Here is a 19,408-nt window from a genome sequence, read left to right as displayed (position 1 = left end):
ATTAACGAATAATTATTTTTAAATTTTAAATTTTCAACAAAAAAGATATTGTATAAAAAGTTTACCTCAGAAAGCATAAGGGTAAGGTTGAGTGGAGAAGTACAACCAGATCACAAAAAACAAAAATTTGTCATTTCTATATTTTTAAATCAATATATCAGCTTTGACGGCACTAAACCTTCTAGTTAATCCAAACAGCTAGGTGTACACATATTGCTTCATCGTACTTAAAATGGGGACTTAATAAACATTTGTTAAATTAGATTAAGAGGAGAAAAGTCAATAAATTATTTAACTTATTGTGGCAAAAAAATTCCATTATTAAAACAGAATAATCTGGTAAAACTAGCCCAAAGAATTGTTTGATTTGATCATCATTTTAATTCTATATAATGGTGAGTGTGTGTGTAGACACAAGTTCAGAAAATTTTAGAAACAGTATCAAAAAGAAATCCAAATAAAAAACAGATTCCACAATGCAACATGGAAATATGTCCAGGCAAATGTAGCGTAAAATGTCTGCTCGAGTTAAGGACTGTGTAAATGCTTCAGAAGTTAAGAAGGAAGGAAGGAAATTTAAAAATTGATTAAACAAACAAGTAAATATTCATTTGTCAAAAATAGTGTGCTGAGGGGCCTGCCCAGTGGCGCAGGCGGTTGAGTGCCCGCACTTCCCTTCCGTGGCCCGGAGTTCGCAGGTTCGGATCCCTGGCGCGCACCAGCGCACTGCTTGTCAAGCCATGCTGTGGCAGCACCCCATATGAAGCAGAGGAAGGTAAGCACGGATGTTAGCCCAGGGCCAGTCTTCCTCAGCAAAAAGAGGAGGATTGGCAATGGATGTTAGCTCAGGGCTGATCTTCCTCACAGGAAAAGAAAAAAAATAGTATGCTGATATCAATGATGTAATAAAATAATTCTTATATTCACACCAACATAAGATTAGGTGAATGTTTCTTTTGTCCCTCCTTTTCCTGTCTAAATCCTTTATTTTGCACATTTTATAAAACAATAAAAAATAAATGTTTCAGTTACTATTTGTTCATATATTGCTGCATGAGAAAATGAAATAAATTTTTGTTTGTTAAAACTGAATTCTATGAATTGTGTGTGTTACTTCATATATATGTAGGTATATATATAAAGACCTATTGATTAAGCGACATATAGAATTAAAATGAACTTGTGTGGTGAACTGAAACTAATATTATTATTTCTCAGAATCAGTCTGATTATAGAAAAATATAGGCAATGAGTTCACAGTGCATAATTACTCTCTAGGTGTTAAAAGCACCCACAAAGCTGTGTCTAATGAACCCAGAACAGCTAAATGAAAAAAAAAAAAGATATCTGTATCATTATCTAAACAATACCCACTCATTCAGATATTAACAAACAGTTGTTTGATATCTTCCAATTAAAAAATATCCAAATGTTTGGTGTCTTGTTGACAAAACAGCTCAATGATTTGACTTAATTTTCCAGCAGGTGGTTTGGGTATTATGTATACACAATAATGAATTACTGTACTTTTAAGAGACCTGGATAAATTCCAGGAAGTCATTTGTATGCACAAAGACAATGCAGTTATATATGACTTTGTTAGTGTATGTGATGGGAAGAAATTTAAGTCTGGGGGAGATTAAAATTTTTCTAACTTTCTGGGAAAAAATATATAAATACATTTTTGTTCCAAATTGTCTCCTTTCCTTCAATGTATGTAGCCACTGAAAGAGATCAGAAAATGTCTCCTAGTCGAAAAATAGACCAATGGGAGGACATAGTTGGGAAGCAATAGAAGAGATGGTTGACAGGGCATAAACGGAAAAGACCCCAGAGGCAAAAATTGTGTGGGAACAGCTAGTCAAGGATGAAGAAGTATGTAGGGATTATGCAAACTTGGAGAAGACAGAACTGTACTGAAAACAGACCACATCTAGTTCTCAGATCTCAAATCCAAACGTTCACTTGTCCTGGTGTCCTGGAATTTCAATATTCTAGACATAGCTATTACCATGCTGTTCTGAAAAAGTGCAGAGAGATAAAGCAGAGTATGAGTTTCATTCACTGAATTAATCAGAAAGCTTTTTCTAAATAACTACCATTATGAGTTTAAGAAAACATCATTTCAGACGTATCTACTTAGGTAGAGGCAAAAATGAAGAAATAAAGGTTTGATTAAGATGCCACAGAGTCAAAAAACTATATTAATGCAACTCCAGCTACTCAATTTGTAATTTTTATGCACATGTAGATTTAGACAGAAAAATAAGCAACTAGGCAAAGAGAAACCCATCAGTTGTGTCTTCAAGAGAATTTGAGAAATTAGACTCAGAAATAGATTTGTATAGCCAGACTATCTTGGTAATTCCTGTTTTTCCAAGGAAGAGTGTTGGAATTATATATGTCACTATCCACGTCATCTGTTTCACTCTGTAGAAAGATATAAGCAATAAAAGCCATTTTTTAAAAACCAGAGCTTTTACAAATCTTGCCACCATCAACTAACCACCAGGTTTTTTTCCAAAAGTACTGCCATTGATTTGTCCTTACCAAAGACTATTATATATCTCATAGGCAAGACATACATAATTTACATACATAATTGTATGTAAATAATAAAGAAACACAATGAAAACATGAAATGAAATACAATATGACAAAGTTCTATTAGGCTACCCATAACCCCCAGCAACTTGCTTTAAAAAAAAATTTAAGTCTTTCTCTTATTGTCTTACATTCATAATTTTGTGCTTAAGACACTTAGGGAAATTGGTAGACAATTGAATGTCTTAACTCAGAGAGCAGGAAATATGTGGGACCCTATTTTAGAAAGGTGCCCGACAAAATTCTGAGACATGTGGTTTATTACAGTGCTCAACAGCATTAAATTAGATAAATTAGTTAGACAAATAATAATAACACTGAACATGGTAAACTGATTTTAGTATAACAGTTTCAAATGTTTTCAGCCAGGGACTTCTCTGACATTCAACTAAATTTCACAGATTTTGCTTTTTGTTTCATTTGCCTTTCATACTCCAAGGCCAATGCTTAAAATAACTCCAGACTCAGGTTCCCTATATCCTCCTCGTCTGTGTTCCACAACACATTTTTCCTATCCTCTATTCTACCTACATCCCTCATCCATCAAAAGAACTGTCCATCTCGTTTCCATTTGCACTATATTCTCACTATGTTATCCTTAAAATCCATTCCATGGGACCATGTTCAATGTGAAAGTGTTATAATTAGATCCTTCTGGTTTATTTGGTAGTAAACCCATCTGGATTTCATCCAACGTGTACTAGTTTTATACCAAATCTGACCTATTATGGCTAGAATTACACCAAGGGTCCATTCCACGCTCTCTCTTATTCAAATTGTGAGCAGTCATTCAAGGATTTTAAGCAGCAAACTATGAAAACTAAGTTTACATAAGAATAATTTAGTGAAAGAGCTCATTATTAGGTGTGACTTTCCTAGAGGAGTGCCATGGACAAAGATAACCTGCTTTGGGGTCTCCTGTGAATTAGAATAGTAGCGCTCAAACTATTTTGACCTGCACCCATTTCAACATGGCAAATAGCCCTGAAACTCACTTACCTTGCCTGTTCTTAATTTCCATTGGAAATATTACTCCATGATAGTAATCAGACATCACTCACTGTACAATTAAATTTGAGGGAGTTGGTTAGGTTTAGGTTACATGGATGATTCATATATGATTCACAATACATGTCTTAGAGTCAAGTTATTATAAGATTAAAGGACAGAAAATTAGTGGTAAAATTATGCCTTGTTACTCACTATAGAGTAGAGTTAAATAAACAATACACAACAAAGTGACACTAAACTAGAAGAAACTTATAAATAAAAGCCAAGAATAATCATTGAAAATCATCACCAACACAAGACAAGCTCTACAACATTGACACAAGCAGCCTTCCTGAGGGTGGTGGAAGTGCCACTCATCTCTAGAAGCTTCTCAGAATCGCCAAGTGCTGTGTGGCAGCCAGACTACTTAGTGAAGAAAGAAAGACAGCCAGCAAATCCAGGATTATACACATTTTGGCTTATAAACACTAAATCATGGTAACTATGAATAAACTACATCGTGTTTTATCGGTAACTAGGCTTTAATTGTACATGAAGATGAAATTCTATAGAATTGCTTGTCATTGCTCCAAAAGAACAAAGAAAAAGCTTATCTTTGCAGCAGTTCGCAGCCCATCAGTGGACCAACGAACTTAATTTTAAAAAATCTGCTTAAGTTCTGAGCTCCTAAAAACCTAGATGTATGTTTGGTGTGGTAACCTGAGAACTCATCAGTAATCGTATTGTGGATCATCTGGATGACAACTCTATAACCAAATACTATAACTCACTTTTGGCTCCCAAATACACAGTTGTGTTCAGGATGTCACTGGAGCAAGCTGCACCCCTTTAACTATCTAAGGCTAATAAGAAGTGTACTTCATAGATAAATCAAGGGTACCAGCTCTGTAAGGGACAGCCAATGTCATTTGAAATCCTGATGAAGATTTTTCTACAGTTTGAATACAGAAAATGGCGAGAGAATTAAGTCATATATATATACATATATATAAGTGACAAGATAGTACTGGCATTCCAAAACTCAGAAGAGCCTGATTGTCATTTAGGTTGTGAGCAGCAGTTTAATTTCCACAAAACACCTTCATCTGTCCATTAAATTAATGATCTTCATTTAAATTTTATTAGTTTTATAGTTTTTATTGACTTGAACTTGCAAAATAGTTTCTCTTATACATAGTTATATAAAGCCGATAAGCACACAGAGTTTATACCTATTTTATGTTTAAAAATGTTTAACTAATACTATAATAAGAATAATTAAGTCAAAGCTTAGGGTCATTAAGAAACTTTGCTCTTAAAAGGGCATGTACAATAGTGCCCTGGTTTGTGGTAGAGAGAAGCAGCTATTTGGCCTAGTCACAGTTTGTCACAGCTAATCCCCAATAGAACAAAGCATAAGATGAATGAAGCAGGCTGAACCTAGGGAGAAAATGGGCACAGAGATTAGGAAACATCTCTGTAGTCAGCTGGGAGGATTATAGCAGGACCTGCTGAACAAAAAGCTTCCACATGCCCTTTGAAGATTTCTAGAATATTATCTCCAGGGAAACCCAGGCAACTGGCACTTTCTAGTTCTTCTAAAGAATTCTATAAAGGCCCCAAAACATCTTTCTTAAACTATAAGAGATATTGCATTTTGCCAGTTTTCATTAGTCCTCACAGCACATTAAATGTGTGTCCTCACAGCACATCTCCTACTGAGAACTCAGAAGTTGGAAGGCCTTTCAGAGATGTCCTCCATCTAGGCAGAGGAGCCAGGCAGGACTTTGTACCTCTGTATTGACCAGTCACTGGAAGCAGGCTGTCCTGGAAATGTGACAGCCTTTGGAAAGGCAGCTTTCTTAGGCTGAGGGGAAGAGAGAGAGACGTAGCTAGCTATGAACGGTCACTGGCCAACAATCAGGCAGATCCTAAAAGCAGACCTGCATAGCATAACACACCCACTTCAGGTGACCCCTTGTGCCAGTCAGGTCTATTTGCTTCATAGAGCAGGTTCACCCTACCTGGGAAAAACTCCTGAATCCTGGTTGGTCTCTTTTCCTGGGGCAACTCAGAAGAAGAAGGTTAGTGGGACAAAGTAGAGCCCAAGACTACATCTGATACTCATTATCCTTCCTCCAAGATCTACTGTAGATTCCCCAAGCCCTAGTCTAGCACCTCTGCTGGTTTAAGTAGATTACCACGTTGGGTGAACTAGATCCTAGCCTCTGAAAAGTCTGGTCCCCTGGTCACCATAAATTTCTCAGACCATGACTGCTCTACCTTTTCCTTTTACCATCAAATTGCATAGGGAGTACCAAGAAATGTCCCAGTGAATCACCTGGGCACCCACTCTTTGTGTAATAGCAGCACTATCTCCCCTGATTATAAGGATCAATTAGCCTATAAGGTCACTACTGCTCTCCTTGCCTGTTGGTCTCCTGGCAAAAATAATCTGATCTGACTAGGTGGGAGCTATCACAAAATGGAACTCATGAGACATCCTCTGGAGAACGTAGAAGTTCCCTCTCCAAGAACTAGCATTTCTAGACATATAGAGCTTAGAGTTACAGATGTGAGAAGCACAAACTTCCCAAGTAAGTCACTGCAAAAGATGGAAAGTGAGGCTACATATACTTCTACCATTTGATTCCCAGACTTATGTATTCCACCTATTGAGGATTTAGCACCCTGTAATGGTCATTTATTTAACTGAATATTGCATCCCATGGGATGGAACCACACTGGGTATGATCAGCAAATTGGCACCTGCATTGTACCTTCAAGAGACTATTCAACCAGCAACCAGGGGTGGTGCAGTATGTGATAGGACAAGTATACCCCATGACCATGTGCCCACTGTCCTACCTCCTTTGCTGTAAAGTGGCTTCTTTGATCCAAGAAAATGTCAAGCAGGATTCTATGTTGGTGGATCAAACACTCTCAGGAGGTGGTTGAGAGGCAGGCTGAGGTTCTGCAAGCTAAAAGTGGAAATCCATATAAGGAATATATCATGATATCAATCAGCATCAATCACAGTCCCTTCCAGAATAAAAGGAACTCTGTGAAATCTACTCACCATCAAGGTGGTGGTTGATCCCCTCAAGGGCTGGTGCCATATCAGGGGCTCATCATTCGTTCCCATTACTGACATGTTGGACTCTAAGCAGCAACAGTAGTTAGATCAGTCTTGGTAAGCAGGTGCATACGTGTTGGAGCTCCACCCTTTCTTTCCACCATGGCTACTCTGTTCACAAGCCTATTTTGGCAGCACTTGAGTGGCTGGTGACAAAAGGCTGACTGATGTCAACTGGCTGAATGAAGCTGTCTACTTGGTTCTTTAGTAACTTTTCCATAGTGGATGCTCTCTGGTAGAAATTAACATGCAATGCAAAGATCACCACACTTTGTGCCCACTCACATATGTCTATTCACATGTCTCGTCTCTACACCTCCTTATTACGAATATTCCTTTCTTCTCTTTTCAAGCCACCTAACCAATGAGCTGGGTCATTTGACACTGTCCACAAGCCCATACATATTCTTAGCTGGGACCACTTCTCTTTTGACATAAAGTGCTAACCTAGGTGCACTAACCAAAGCTGTGCTTAGTGGGAGAATTTCTCCTGTTGGGAGAAATTGGGACCATCCCTGAGTGGAGCTCTAGTACACTTGTACCCACATTCCAAGCCAACCCACCTGTGAAACACATTCAGCCTTTTTTCTCTCCCATCAACTGGTCATAAGGGACATTCCTTCATGTAGTCACAGGTTTGAGCTAAGAAAAAGGTGACAATGCAACTGTGATAGATGACGTGGGATCCTGGGCAACTTGTTCAAGCCTCTTACTTGTACCCCATGGCTCTACTCACACCCCATCCCAGATGAATCACTTCCATCTTATGATGGTCTGTGACTGGGCCTGCCCAACCTTATGACTCAGTGGGTCTGCCAGAACCCAGCTCACAAAGGGCATCTCTGGCCCCATGAACATTTGATGTTTCATGGTCAGATTCTCCATATCTACCAGAGCTCAGCAGCACACAAGGAGTTGTTTGTTTGAATAGTGTATATCTCTATGCTGCAGATGGCATGACTGGCTCCAGATTGCTGCATGTCTATATTGTGATTCTCTTTTGGAGTTTTACTCACCATAGATATGTATAATACCTGAGGGTAGGTCAGATTGTATAGCCCAAGTGGCAAGGCTACTTGAATTGCAGCCTGGATTGCACAGAGCATGTTTCTTAAAAGTGGCAGCCTTCCATGTTACTCAGTAAATGGGTTGATGCAATAATCCTAATATGGAATATGCTGCCTCCAGAACCTGAAGAAACCTAACAGATACCGTATTTACTTCATAGTGGTAGGAGTATGAGATGCAATCATTTGTCTTTACTTTGGAAGGGATGTCTTATCATGCACTGGACACCTAAAAATTTCACCGATGAGTCAGTTGTCTAAATCTTTGTAGGGTTTATCTCCAATCCTTCAGAGCGCACATACTTACTAAGGCCTTTGATGTACTTGCCACTTTTTGTTCGTCTCGTCTGACTAATATGTCACCAATATAGTAGTCCCATGTGATATTATGTGGCATCTATAGATGGTCTAGATCCCTTCTGATTATATTTTGATAGAGAGCAGAAGCTATGGAGCAAGACAGTAAATAAATACTCTTGTCCATCTAACAAGAATTCCATTTGCTTCTGGTCCTCCCTGATGGAGATGGAAAAGAGTACATGCTCCAATTAATGTAATGTAATGTTAAGAGTTCAGAGGCCATGTTAATCTTTCTAGCAAAGATAGTACATGTGGCAGAACAGCTTCAATTGGTGTTACTACTTGGTTGAGTCTGCAGAAGTCTGTTGTCATCTTCCAGGCTCCACCTGTGTTTCTGTAGAAACCAGGATGATGAATTAAATGGAAGATATTATGGGAACCATCATCTCTGCACCCTTGAAGTCTTTAATAGTGGCACCAATTTCTGCTATGCTTTCCAGGATGCAGTATTATTATTATTATTTTTTTAATTGTATTTATTTTTTCCCCCAAAGCCCCAGTAGATAGTTGTATGCCATAGCTGCACCTCCCTCTAGCCGCTGCATGCGGGACGCGGCCCCAGCATGGCCGGAGAAGCAGTGTGCCAGCGGTGCCCAGGACCTGAACCCAGGCCGCCAGCAGCGGAGCGCGCGCACCCAACTGCCAAGCCACGGGGCCGGCCCTGCAGTACTATTTTTGATCAACTATCTTGACTAGAGTTTTAAGGGAGCAGTTTCAGAGGCTGCTGTTTGGCCTTCCCTGTGATAGCTCTTACTCCATGTGGTGAAGGAATCAATGTGAGGGTTTTGCCAACTACCAAGATATCTCTTTCTCTTCTCGGACATCATACACTCTACTCCAACAAGTACCCTGGATATCAAGATCAACTGAGACCCTGTATCCAACAGCCCTCAAAATTGTCTCAGTAATCCTCTTTTCCCAGTGTACAATGGCATAGGTACAATAGGTAGAAGAAGTAAAAGATTATTTATCCTAATTATTAATTTCTTTAAAGTTGCATAGATTAACAATACCCTTGATGTCTACCCATTAACCTAGAAATAACGTGTTCTATTAATCATCTCCATTGCTCTGAGCAAGTCAACATCTTCCCATATCCTGCTTACCACTCCAACATTATTTGCATCACATCTTATCTTGCTTCCAAAGTGCCTATTATTTTGGGATGCTGCCACCCCCATTGTTATCAGGGTATAGTTCTTTTCCCCAATTAGCAAACTCAGCACTTATCCAGTGAATTTATTATTGCTATTTGACGCTATTTATTGGTCTGGTGGCCAGGAGGGAAAGTAGAATTAGATCCACAGTGTATGGCTGCTGTCTTGCAAAGCAGAGACCTCTGCATCATCTTCAAGCAATAGCCTTTAAGTGGGAGCAGTGGCCCACGTTTGTAGTCCCAGGGAGTTCAGAGAATCTAAGGATTCGAGAATTTTAGAACATAAACTTAGAAGTCCTTAACCCATTTCTCACCCTGACATAGCAAATTTGCTAAAATGGAGAATTCAACTTCTTCTTGAGATTTGTTACTCTATAATTACGCCCTGGGCTGACTCAGCTTCTTCTGCCTTCCAACTAGATGAATCTTTTTTATACTGTCCAAGGAATAATTGGTGATTACTCTCAGCCCTCCATTGGCTTACTCCAATGTATAGATTCCCTCAAGCAATAGCCATCCAATGCCATGACACTTATAATTTCCATCAAACCTCTCAAATACCTGAGATATTGTGCCCACTAGTGCATTCCCTTCCACCAATGTTCTGTCCCAAGTCCAATTCACCACTGGTGAAAGTTTTGACAATTGGCCTGCTATAGCATGTCAGGAGCTATCCATACTCCAATCACCACCAATCTTCATTGCCATCTGGTCTGTCGTTCTACAAAATTCCATTTTACGGTTCATTTTCTAGCCACTCCCAGTACTGACTGATTCAAGTTGGGTTCCCCAGTTAACAGAGATTCTGAGAAACTGAGATTCTGAGACTCATATGCAGAGCTACTGAGAATAATTGTGAAGGAAGAGAAAGGGAAGAAGAATTGGGCAGGAAGGGGAGGTTGAAATGTGATATAATTGCAAGTGTGGTTTCAGCTTAACCCCTTGGAAGCTCTGAAGCTGAGATGATCCTTCAGAGATTACCTCAATCCAGGGAGGAGGGCCAGATGTTTGTAATGCCGCATTAACTAGTCCCTGGTTGAGGGCTCCCCCTGGGAGGAGGTGTAAAATTGGGAGTGACATGTTCCTTTCAGTCAAAAGCAATTACTGAAGAGGGACAGGGCTATGAGCTCTTAGCACCGAATACTCAGAGAATCTCAGGGAATGAGTATCTTGATCAGGAAGAGAGATTTTGTTGGTACAACACAGAATTCACTACAGTATCTCTGGAAGCCTACATCAAATTCCATCCTTGTTCTTCCAAAATGGAAATATTCTCATTTTTCCTCTGAACTCTCACTGAACTTTGCTGTATATTTCACATGACACTTTCTGTCTTCTCCTATATTTAAAGATAAATCTACTCTTATCTTTTATATTTAAAATTCCTTGGGTGCAGAATTTGGGTCTGATTTGTCTTTGAGTTCCTTACTAAAGCTATTTCTGTACTTTCTCGTTGTGTGATCAATATTTGTTTTATCTTGCAAACTTCTACTCTTCTCCAGATCTCAGCTTACAAATCATTTCTTCAAGAAACCTTCCTTAACCTCCCAGACTCAGGAAGGTTACTGGTGTTCACAACAACTTGTAGATGTCTATCATTGCATTAATTACAATTACACTAAATTTGCCACAGAAGTAGTTGCTGGTAGAAAAAAAAATCATGAAGGCAAGATCTATGCCTCCTTTGTTCCTCATTTTATCTACAGAAACTGGCACAGTGCCTAGTGCATAACTGGTTGCTAAATAAATAGTTATTGATGAGTGAAAAGATGAATGAATTAATGAGTGAAGAGGAGAATCCCCTTCAGATGAAAGTCACTTGATAAAGAATGGAAATTAACAGTCATTCCTGAATTGGTTCATGAGTTTGCTTTCCTCCTAAGACCTTGCCAGGATCAGTAGCACCAAGGGGCTGCTTTGATGAGGAAATGAAAGGATCAAAGTATTTCAGGCATTTTGATTGCAGGGCAGAGCTGAGTGAAAGACTCCAGAGAGATTGGTCATCTGGAAGACAACATGAGAACCTTGAGCCTCTGAAGTTAAAGATAAGATAAAGAGGTCTAAGGTACGAATGAGGGATGTGGGGAGGAAAATAATACTGTTGAAGCCAAACAGTCTTATTTGCTGTTTGACCACATCCCTCCACCAATGATCAGAGGACTGCATTTGAGTCATCTCAAAACTCTTATAGCTAAGCCACCTCACTCTGCCTTTAGAAAACAAGACCAAGAGGAGTAATGGCCCCATAGGCTTTTTATTTTAAGTTCCTTGCCCAGGTTGCACTGTAGACAGTAAGGATCATAAGTACTTTCTTTTCTAGACCCATCATGATCAGGACTGACTTATGTGTGTGTTTGTGTGTCTGTATAATATGTATATTATATATAGTATGCATATCATGTATATTGTATGAATATGTATGTGTATATATGTTTATTTAATTTACCTATTTATGGATAAACAGACACATTCCATGTGTCAATGTGCCAATATGTATTTCATTTTAATATTTTTTAACTTATTATTATAGAGGATGGGCTTTGGCATCAGAGTATCTAGGTTCAAATCCTGCATAAACAATTTGTAAAATGAGCTGTCTTTGAAAACTCACTTTGGCTCTGTTTCTCCATCTATAAAACTAAAGTTAATCAGAAAAGGTATCTCAGAGCTACTGTAAGGAACAAATTAAGAAATCAATGCAAGGGCACTTTGTAGGTGTGAAGTCACCACCCCTCTGATTAGCTCTGATAGTGACAGACCATGCTCAATAAAGACTTTTGTCAGGGCATTTATCGATAAGGTTATGAGCTGCTTCTTGTTGATATTTTATTTGGAGCAATAAAAAACGCTACCATAATCTAAATGATTATTTTAAGTAATAAAAGTGCCTTAGAAGGAAACACCTAGTAATAGCAGGGTACTAGCACAGGCACTCACTCGGTGACTGTCTGCTGACTGACTGGTTGATGCTCACGACAATTAGGCCAGAAATGTGGAGGGTGCTTTCAGTTGTTGTAAAGCCGGGTCATTACCAAACATCACAATGCCTCCTTTTTACATTGTGTATTGAGATTTAGGAAAACAATTGGCTTTCTTCTCCAGGTCAAACTATACATTCAGACCTAGTCTTAGTCTTCTAATAGCGAAATATAATCTTCATGTTTATGTCATTTATTTATGAAGAAATTCTTGGAGTCCACAGGTCCAATTATGTTTCTGATGAGGAATCCTCTGAGTAAGTTTATGACCATGGGGAGCGCTTGCCTTTCTGTCAGGATGACTGAGTATAGAGCACAGACCGGGCATCAGCCCAGCTCTCCTCCAGCCTTAATTCTTCTAAGTGGCACTATGAGTTTGGACGTGCCCAAGTGTGCCTGTGTTCACATCTAAAAAATTAGGAATCTATTTTGACTAACATTTATCGAGTCCTACTATAGTCAAGGAACTCGGCAGAGGACAGACGATGATTCCAGGATGTCTTCGACAGTAGCACAGAACCTAAGACCAGTGTTCTGTTTTTGGAATGTTGAGAATACTTCCTTCTACTCTCAACCCATTTTCTGCACATTTTTCCTCCTTCCATTCACTCCCTTGTAATGTATGTGTACATATCTTGTTTCGCACTCAAGTAAAAGTTCCTTAGAGTGCAGTGACTCTACTATCTTTTTATTATTTTTTCCTCCTGTTCTTATCCTTAGCATTTGACGATGCAGTTACACATAGTAGGCACTAGATGAAATTTTAAGTATATAAAAATATTAATAGCTATTATCAAAGAAGGGATCAGGTAGATGTGATAGAAGTTTAAAGAATTTACTCTCAATAACTAGTGTTTATTAAGCTTCTAATATTTTATCTCAGAAGGCAACCTCATAAGATAACTAAATATCCAGACTTTGTATATAAAGAATTTAGACTCAGAGTAACCTAATAATTTGTAGGTCAATCCTGATTCAAACAAAAGCGTGTCCAATTTCAAATCCTATAATATTTCTACGTAATCATGTTTCCCAGGGTATCACACATGAGAAAGAACATATCCTAGAGAGAAGGATTGGAAAAGATTTCCTAAAAGTGGTGATGTTTGAGATAGAGCTTGAGATTAGATAGGATTCTAAAGAGAGATGAGACAGACACATGTCCATCAAAGGGAATAATAGAGATCAGAAGTTAGGAAGCTTGGTGTATGATTGGGGAACTAGTGATCCAGGTCAGCTCTAGGTCATAGTGTGTGAATAGTAATCAAAAAATATTATGATAGTAATACGATGCAAAATTATTTATATGCTTTTGCTATTTTAAAAACGTGTATATCAAATTACATTATGCTCAAAGGACTTCCCATTTCATTCAGAATAAATCCAAGACCATTTCCACATGACCCCAAGACTGTCACACTGAACTCAGTAGCTACCATTCCTTCTCTTTTTTACTCAATTCCATCATACTAGCTTTCTTGCTACTTGTTCAACCCACCAAGGCCTCACTTCAGTGTGTCTACATTGGCATTTTCTGGGTCTAGAAATTTCTTTCCATAGACAGTTCTATTATTTTCTCTCTAGATGTATTCCAGTTTCAGTTCAACAGTCATCTCCTTAAAGGTTGACTTGCCTAGTCATACTTTCTGAAACAACAGCCCCTTTCATTCTACAACCATTTATCTAGCCTATTTTTCTTCCTATTACCTGTCTCTACCCAACATTAAAGTCATTGTCAAGGTCATCAAAAACAAGGAGCATCTGAAAAAATGTCACAGCCAGGAATTGCCTAAGGAGATATGACAGCTAAATGTAACATAGTATCTTGAATGGGATCCTGGGACATTAGGTAAAAACTAAGAAAATCTGAATAAACTGTGAACTTAAGGTTAATAATATATCAGTATAAGATGTTAATAATAGGAAAAACTGAGTGTGAGGGGGGCTCTTTGTACTATCTTTATAATTTTTCTGTAAATCTAAAACTAATCTAAAATTGAAAGTTTATTTTAAAAAAGTTTGTGTGTGTGTGTGTGTCTACTGTTTATTTGATTATTGTCCATCTCCCTAGAAACTCTTGTTCCCTGATTTATTACCAGTCTTAGAACAATGCCTGGCACATAACAGACATTTGGTAAATATTTGATTAATCAATTAATCAATTAATTGTGTCATTTATACCTCACACAAACCCTATGGTGGGCTTCAAGATCTTAAGTAATATTTGCTAGATTATACAAAGAGCGAGAGTTAGAACCAAGATTCAAACTCAATTTGATCAAATTCCAAAGTTTGCGTGTTTAACTAGAATTTAGGACTGCAAAGGGAAATTGGAGTGCTGAATTTGTACTTAGTGTAGGTGCAGTAGGGAACCATGGACAGTTTTGAGCAGCGATAGTAGCAAAGTAGAACTTCAAAGTGAAGAATGGATTAAGAGGGGCAGAACCAGTGACGAGAAGGCCAATTTGAAGGTTATGACAATGATACAGATGAAAAGAGATGAGACTTAAGGCAGTGGGAATATAAAGAAATAGATAGGTGTAAGAGATATTTTGGTCTGGAATATACAGGACTAACAAGTGGTTCAAGGCAGTGAACAAGGAGAAAAAATAGAGATTAAACTGAAGCTATGAATCTGGATGACTAGAAGAATGTTAATAAGATCGACTGGAACGAGGAATAGTAATTCCTCTCCGACCTCCATAGGCAGTAAATGAAACATAAATACAGAAAAATAGCAGATTCTTTGAAAAAGTTAAAAACGTTAGACAAAATCTAAATTATTTTCAAAATAATTTTTATTCATAAGATTCCTAAGTGAAAAGCTAAAACAGTAGAGTTTGTTATGCCATCTTCTATATGCTTTGCTTTATCTGACAAAGCATTAGGAAAGGTTTTAATTTTTTCACATCTCGGTGTGAAACTTTGGGAACGAAAAAAAATGCATGTTGAGACCTCTGCTCTCCACATCAGTCTTGGGGTTATTAAATGATAATTATTACCATTACTTAATTTCTATCTGACATGAACATACATACAATGAACAGGACAAATGAAAGGTGTTACCGTGGGGCAAAGTAATTTTTTATGATCAATAGTCTATCGTTAGCATAATGTTTATTTTATGCATTTGCAGACTTTTTATCACCTGAATTGTGGTTTATAAATATTAACCTATTGATCTTTGCTGGTCTTCCATCCGCCACAAGAGTTTCTGATAAACACCATCACTTCTTTTTTTGCAGGTGAAGGACAAAACAATAAAGCAAACCTCTAGATATCTGATGACTGGACATGGTTATAGAAAAATTCAGAATTCAATGTTGTTTAACCACATAAATCCCTCAAGCTATCCTAAATTTAGGCTTACATTCCAGCTTATCCATAAAATCCAAGCTGATAATACGTTCTTTTAAATAAAAATGTAGAAGGAGTACAACAACATAACATATATATTTTACCCAGCATTATGACTTGTGACTTACACATGCCTTATAAATTATCAAATGACATGCTGAAAATGTACTTGGTTTGTTTCACAAAAACCTACTGCCATTTATTTTCTTTTATATTTTCTTTTTCAAGTTTCACTAGCAATTTATTAAGCATGATTTACTGAATTCTTCCCTGGAAACGTTTCTTTCCACTCTTTTCGGAGTTCATTACACAAGACAGCAATCTGATTTCATTTAGAGAGTGAAGATCAGCTCTTTGAATGACCAAAATAACGCAGCCTTAAAAATAATAAAAGAATACATTTAGAGGAATCTAAGAAATCCATTACTTTTTCTAAACTTTTTTTTAACTCAATTTGTGTGGATTTCCTGATAGAAAGCTTTATTTGGTCCATTATTTCTCTAATTTATTTTGCTAAAGTAAACCTTACACAAGACTGAGGCCTAGGACCAGGATTTGAATTATATTTAATGAAAATTTAGCACACAAAAGCACTTCAATTATTCCTATTTCTTGATTTATACTGAAAAATGGGTGCACAAATGTGTGTTCCTTTGATAGAGTTCAAATTAGCAGTAAGCTTTTGAAATTCGGTCCTCAGTAACTTCAACCAATGTCTTTTTACCAGCTTATCTTGAGCAAAACAGAGACTTTTAAATCAAACTTCTATTTCATCTATTTCTTTCTTTATTGCTGAAATGAATAAAGTAATTTTATATGGAAACAAATGCTTATCAAAATTGGGAAGCAATGAGTACAACAATAAAACCATTTGTTAGAAGCCTCATATATTATTATATTATATTATTAAGACTGGAGTGATACATTTGTCTTTTCATAGAGAGTTATGTGGATTTCTTAAACTAGGAAACCAGACATGTAGTGTCTGTATGAGGCAAAGGACAAAAAAAAGTCCAGTGGAACTCAACAAAATTTGTTTATACAAAGGAACTTAAGAACTAGGAATTAACAGCCCCCATTTCACCACTTGCAACACAGACAAGACTCTCAGTAACAGGTTTGATGAACCCACATTTAGCTCCATATGGTCATTTATCCTCCCTATGTCTTTGAAAGTAAAATACTGTGAAGGCGGCATTTGAGTTTTTGGTGACAAATTACTTTTCTGAATGGAATCAAAGGCTGTGGCCATCTGCAATGAAATAGATGAGCCACAGCTGGCTTTCATAATAATTAATCCTGATTGCAACAGGACTATGGCACTTCTGGATTGATTGGGAGGACCTGCTGTGACAAACAATACTGACCAGTTCAGTCACGCTGACAGCCAGTTATTTCTCATGTTTAGATACAGACTCTACCCCACGTCATCAGAGGGAAGGGAAGAGACGGAGATCATCTAACACACTTGGTGAATAGCGGAAACCTGAAAATTCGGAAATCTTTAATCTAGATTTGGAGACCTAAACTATCTACACGATATGCCAATACTGAGACTACAGCTACAGTATATCAGTAAGATGGGGAACCACAGTTTACTAGGGACTTCTGTCATTGCCTCCTTAACCCACACATGCATCCCTAAGGGAACTGCCTTACCCACAACTCCTGCCATGTGAACAGTAAGCTACTTGATTCCATATTTTCTCTTATGTCCCCTGGGCATAGCTGATTTGGCCAGGGGAGGACACCAATGAAAAGGCAGGCAGTTCACAAGCATAATAGTGACTTTGACCTAAACCAATCAAATTCCTCTTTTGGAAATTTGGAATTGGGCATCTAAGACACTGAGTTAGTTAACTGTGGAGAATTAAGCTTAAAAGTTATGTAATCTCTAAGGCTGGGTAAGCTGTTACAGGTCAAACGTTAGTGGCAGAAAAGAAAAAGTAACAATGGCTAAGAAATGTTGAATACTCACTCTATGCCAAATGCTATGCTAACTATTTATCATCCACTATCTATTTTAAACCTCACATCACTATTAAACCCATTTATAGATGCTGTTTTTGTCCCTGTATATAATTGATGAAAAATCTGAAATTTGGAGAGATTAACTTAATTCCTCCTGTCACATAGACGTAAAATAAGACAGAACCAAAGCCTGATTCTGTTGGACCCCTCTTGACTATTCAGCTATAGAACTGGGAATCTATGGGAGGGCGGTGGAGAAAAAGAGAAACAAAGACAAAGCAGATAACAGCAGAAATGACCTGACTATTTAACCCTGAGATACTGGCCTTCTCTCCTCATAGCTTCTGAGCTGCAGTTCCCATAGGTGTAAATGTTCATTGATTTCTCTCCTCAGGTTCTCATGCAACCCCACTGTGTCTCTAGATTGGTGTACAGTATACAATACTTTAGTTACAGCTATTGAAATAAAGCAAAGATAATTTTTGTCCTCATTTCTTCATATATTCATTTCAATGTTTGATAATTCACTTTGATTTCAGACATTTGACTTCAGCAACGTGTGTTTTGCTGAATATAGGATATGTAACTATCTAGTGACTATGAGTAAATGTGAAATTTGGATTTTTTCAGCGATTTTCTACTTTCCAATTTATAAAGAATACCCAAGACCAAATCAGAAAAGACATTTATTTTTTATTAATTGTCTACATGATATGTAAATATACATGCGCTTTTTCTCTTCCTTCTGGAATAATTTTCATATTGTGAGATTTTAAATCTGTTCCAAATGAGCAGGTCAACAGCAGCTTCAGCCCATTATAATGTTTCAATCCAGTAAACAAAACTCTGATTTGGGGACAGCAGAGCCAGTTCCTTTCCCCACTCTTTAGTAACTAGTTCAACTGTTACTTTAAGGATGAGGCATTGGGGGATTTATACCCAACCTTCTCTTCTCAAAGCCGGAATAAAATTGGAAAAGACGAAGAAGGCCTGGATGATTCAGATAGCCCCAAATTTCTGAAGAATTTTGCTTTCTTATGCAGGAGTGACATTCAAAGGGGAACAAAAATTCTGTGTTATTTACAGCTTACGTTATTTGTGTATTTCAGTGCCCTAGATTTTGTTTTCCCAGGCTTTGTTTGAGGGTCAGAGTTTTAACTCCATTGCCAAGTTGGGCAAATTCAAGTTTCAACTGTTCAAAGGCAAGATTCTCCAAGGGCTCCATCACTAGTCATGTGGCTCAGTCTGAGCAGGGCCTCTATACTGTCTGGAGTCCATCAGCATTTGTTTGTTCCATGTTCCACGGGCAGACAGTACAAGCAGTGTTTCTTTTTCAGAGTCACCTACTGCTATGTGTGGCAGTAGTTAACTGTTTAAGCAAATCTAGGATACTGGAACAGCAATTTAAGATGTATAATGAGACACAGAAATGGTTCCTTAGCATTTTCCATTACTTTCAAAATGCTTCACTATCATTCTCTAAAATTATTCCTCTTTGTTTTTAAAGGGAGAAGGGAAGAAAAAGTTATTTATTGCAAAAATGTAAAGACTCCTTTATTCTCTTTGGTATTGTTCACAAATTCTGTGTCATTACAGACAAATTGTTGAGAAGATTTGCAGATAATCTTGTCTCAATTGCCTTAAACTCATTCCACCATATTTTTCCCTTAGAATAATGCCCTCACTATAATGGAATTTCAAATATATTAGCAGATACTGCCATTGATCTTTCTTCATGTTAAATAACTATTAAATCTATATATTGCATTCATATAAATAAAATTTATTT

General features: G+C 37.6%; 1 long non-coding RNA gene across 5 annotated transcripts in view; it reads right to left on the bottom strand.

Annotated features, from left to right (window-relative positions):
- LOC147918073 (uncharacterized) overlaps positions 1-19,408 on the bottom strand; it is a 67,393-nt gene that overhangs the window by 28,206 nt on the left and 19,779 nt on the right. For 3 of the 5 annotated variants that reach the window (XR_015556197.1, XR_015556199.1, XR_015556200.1), the window contains 2 exons: positions 6,674-6,756; positions 6,463-6,575 (listed from right to left, as the gene is read on the bottom strand). The exons of 1 other annotated variant lie outside the window; for it this stretch is intronic. This is a non-coding gene — a long non-coding RNA (uncharacterized LOC147918073). The remainder of the gene's footprint in view (positions 1-6,462; positions 6,576-6,673; positions 6,757-19,408) is intronic. One more of the 5 variants, XR_015556198.1, reaches the window with a different exon arrangement.

This window comes from Ceratotherium simum, chromosome 2 (genome assembly GCF_057802395.1).
Source record: "Ceratotherium simum simum isolate JZ-2026a chromosome 2, ASM5780239v1, whole genome shotgun sequence".
In the NCBI taxonomy this organism is placed as follows: Eukaryota; Metazoa; Chordata; class Mammalia; order Perissodactyla; family Rhinocerotidae; genus Ceratotherium; species Ceratotherium simum.
The sequence above is the reverse complement of the archived record's forward strand: the minus strand, read 5'-3'. Positions and strand labels throughout refer to the sequence as shown.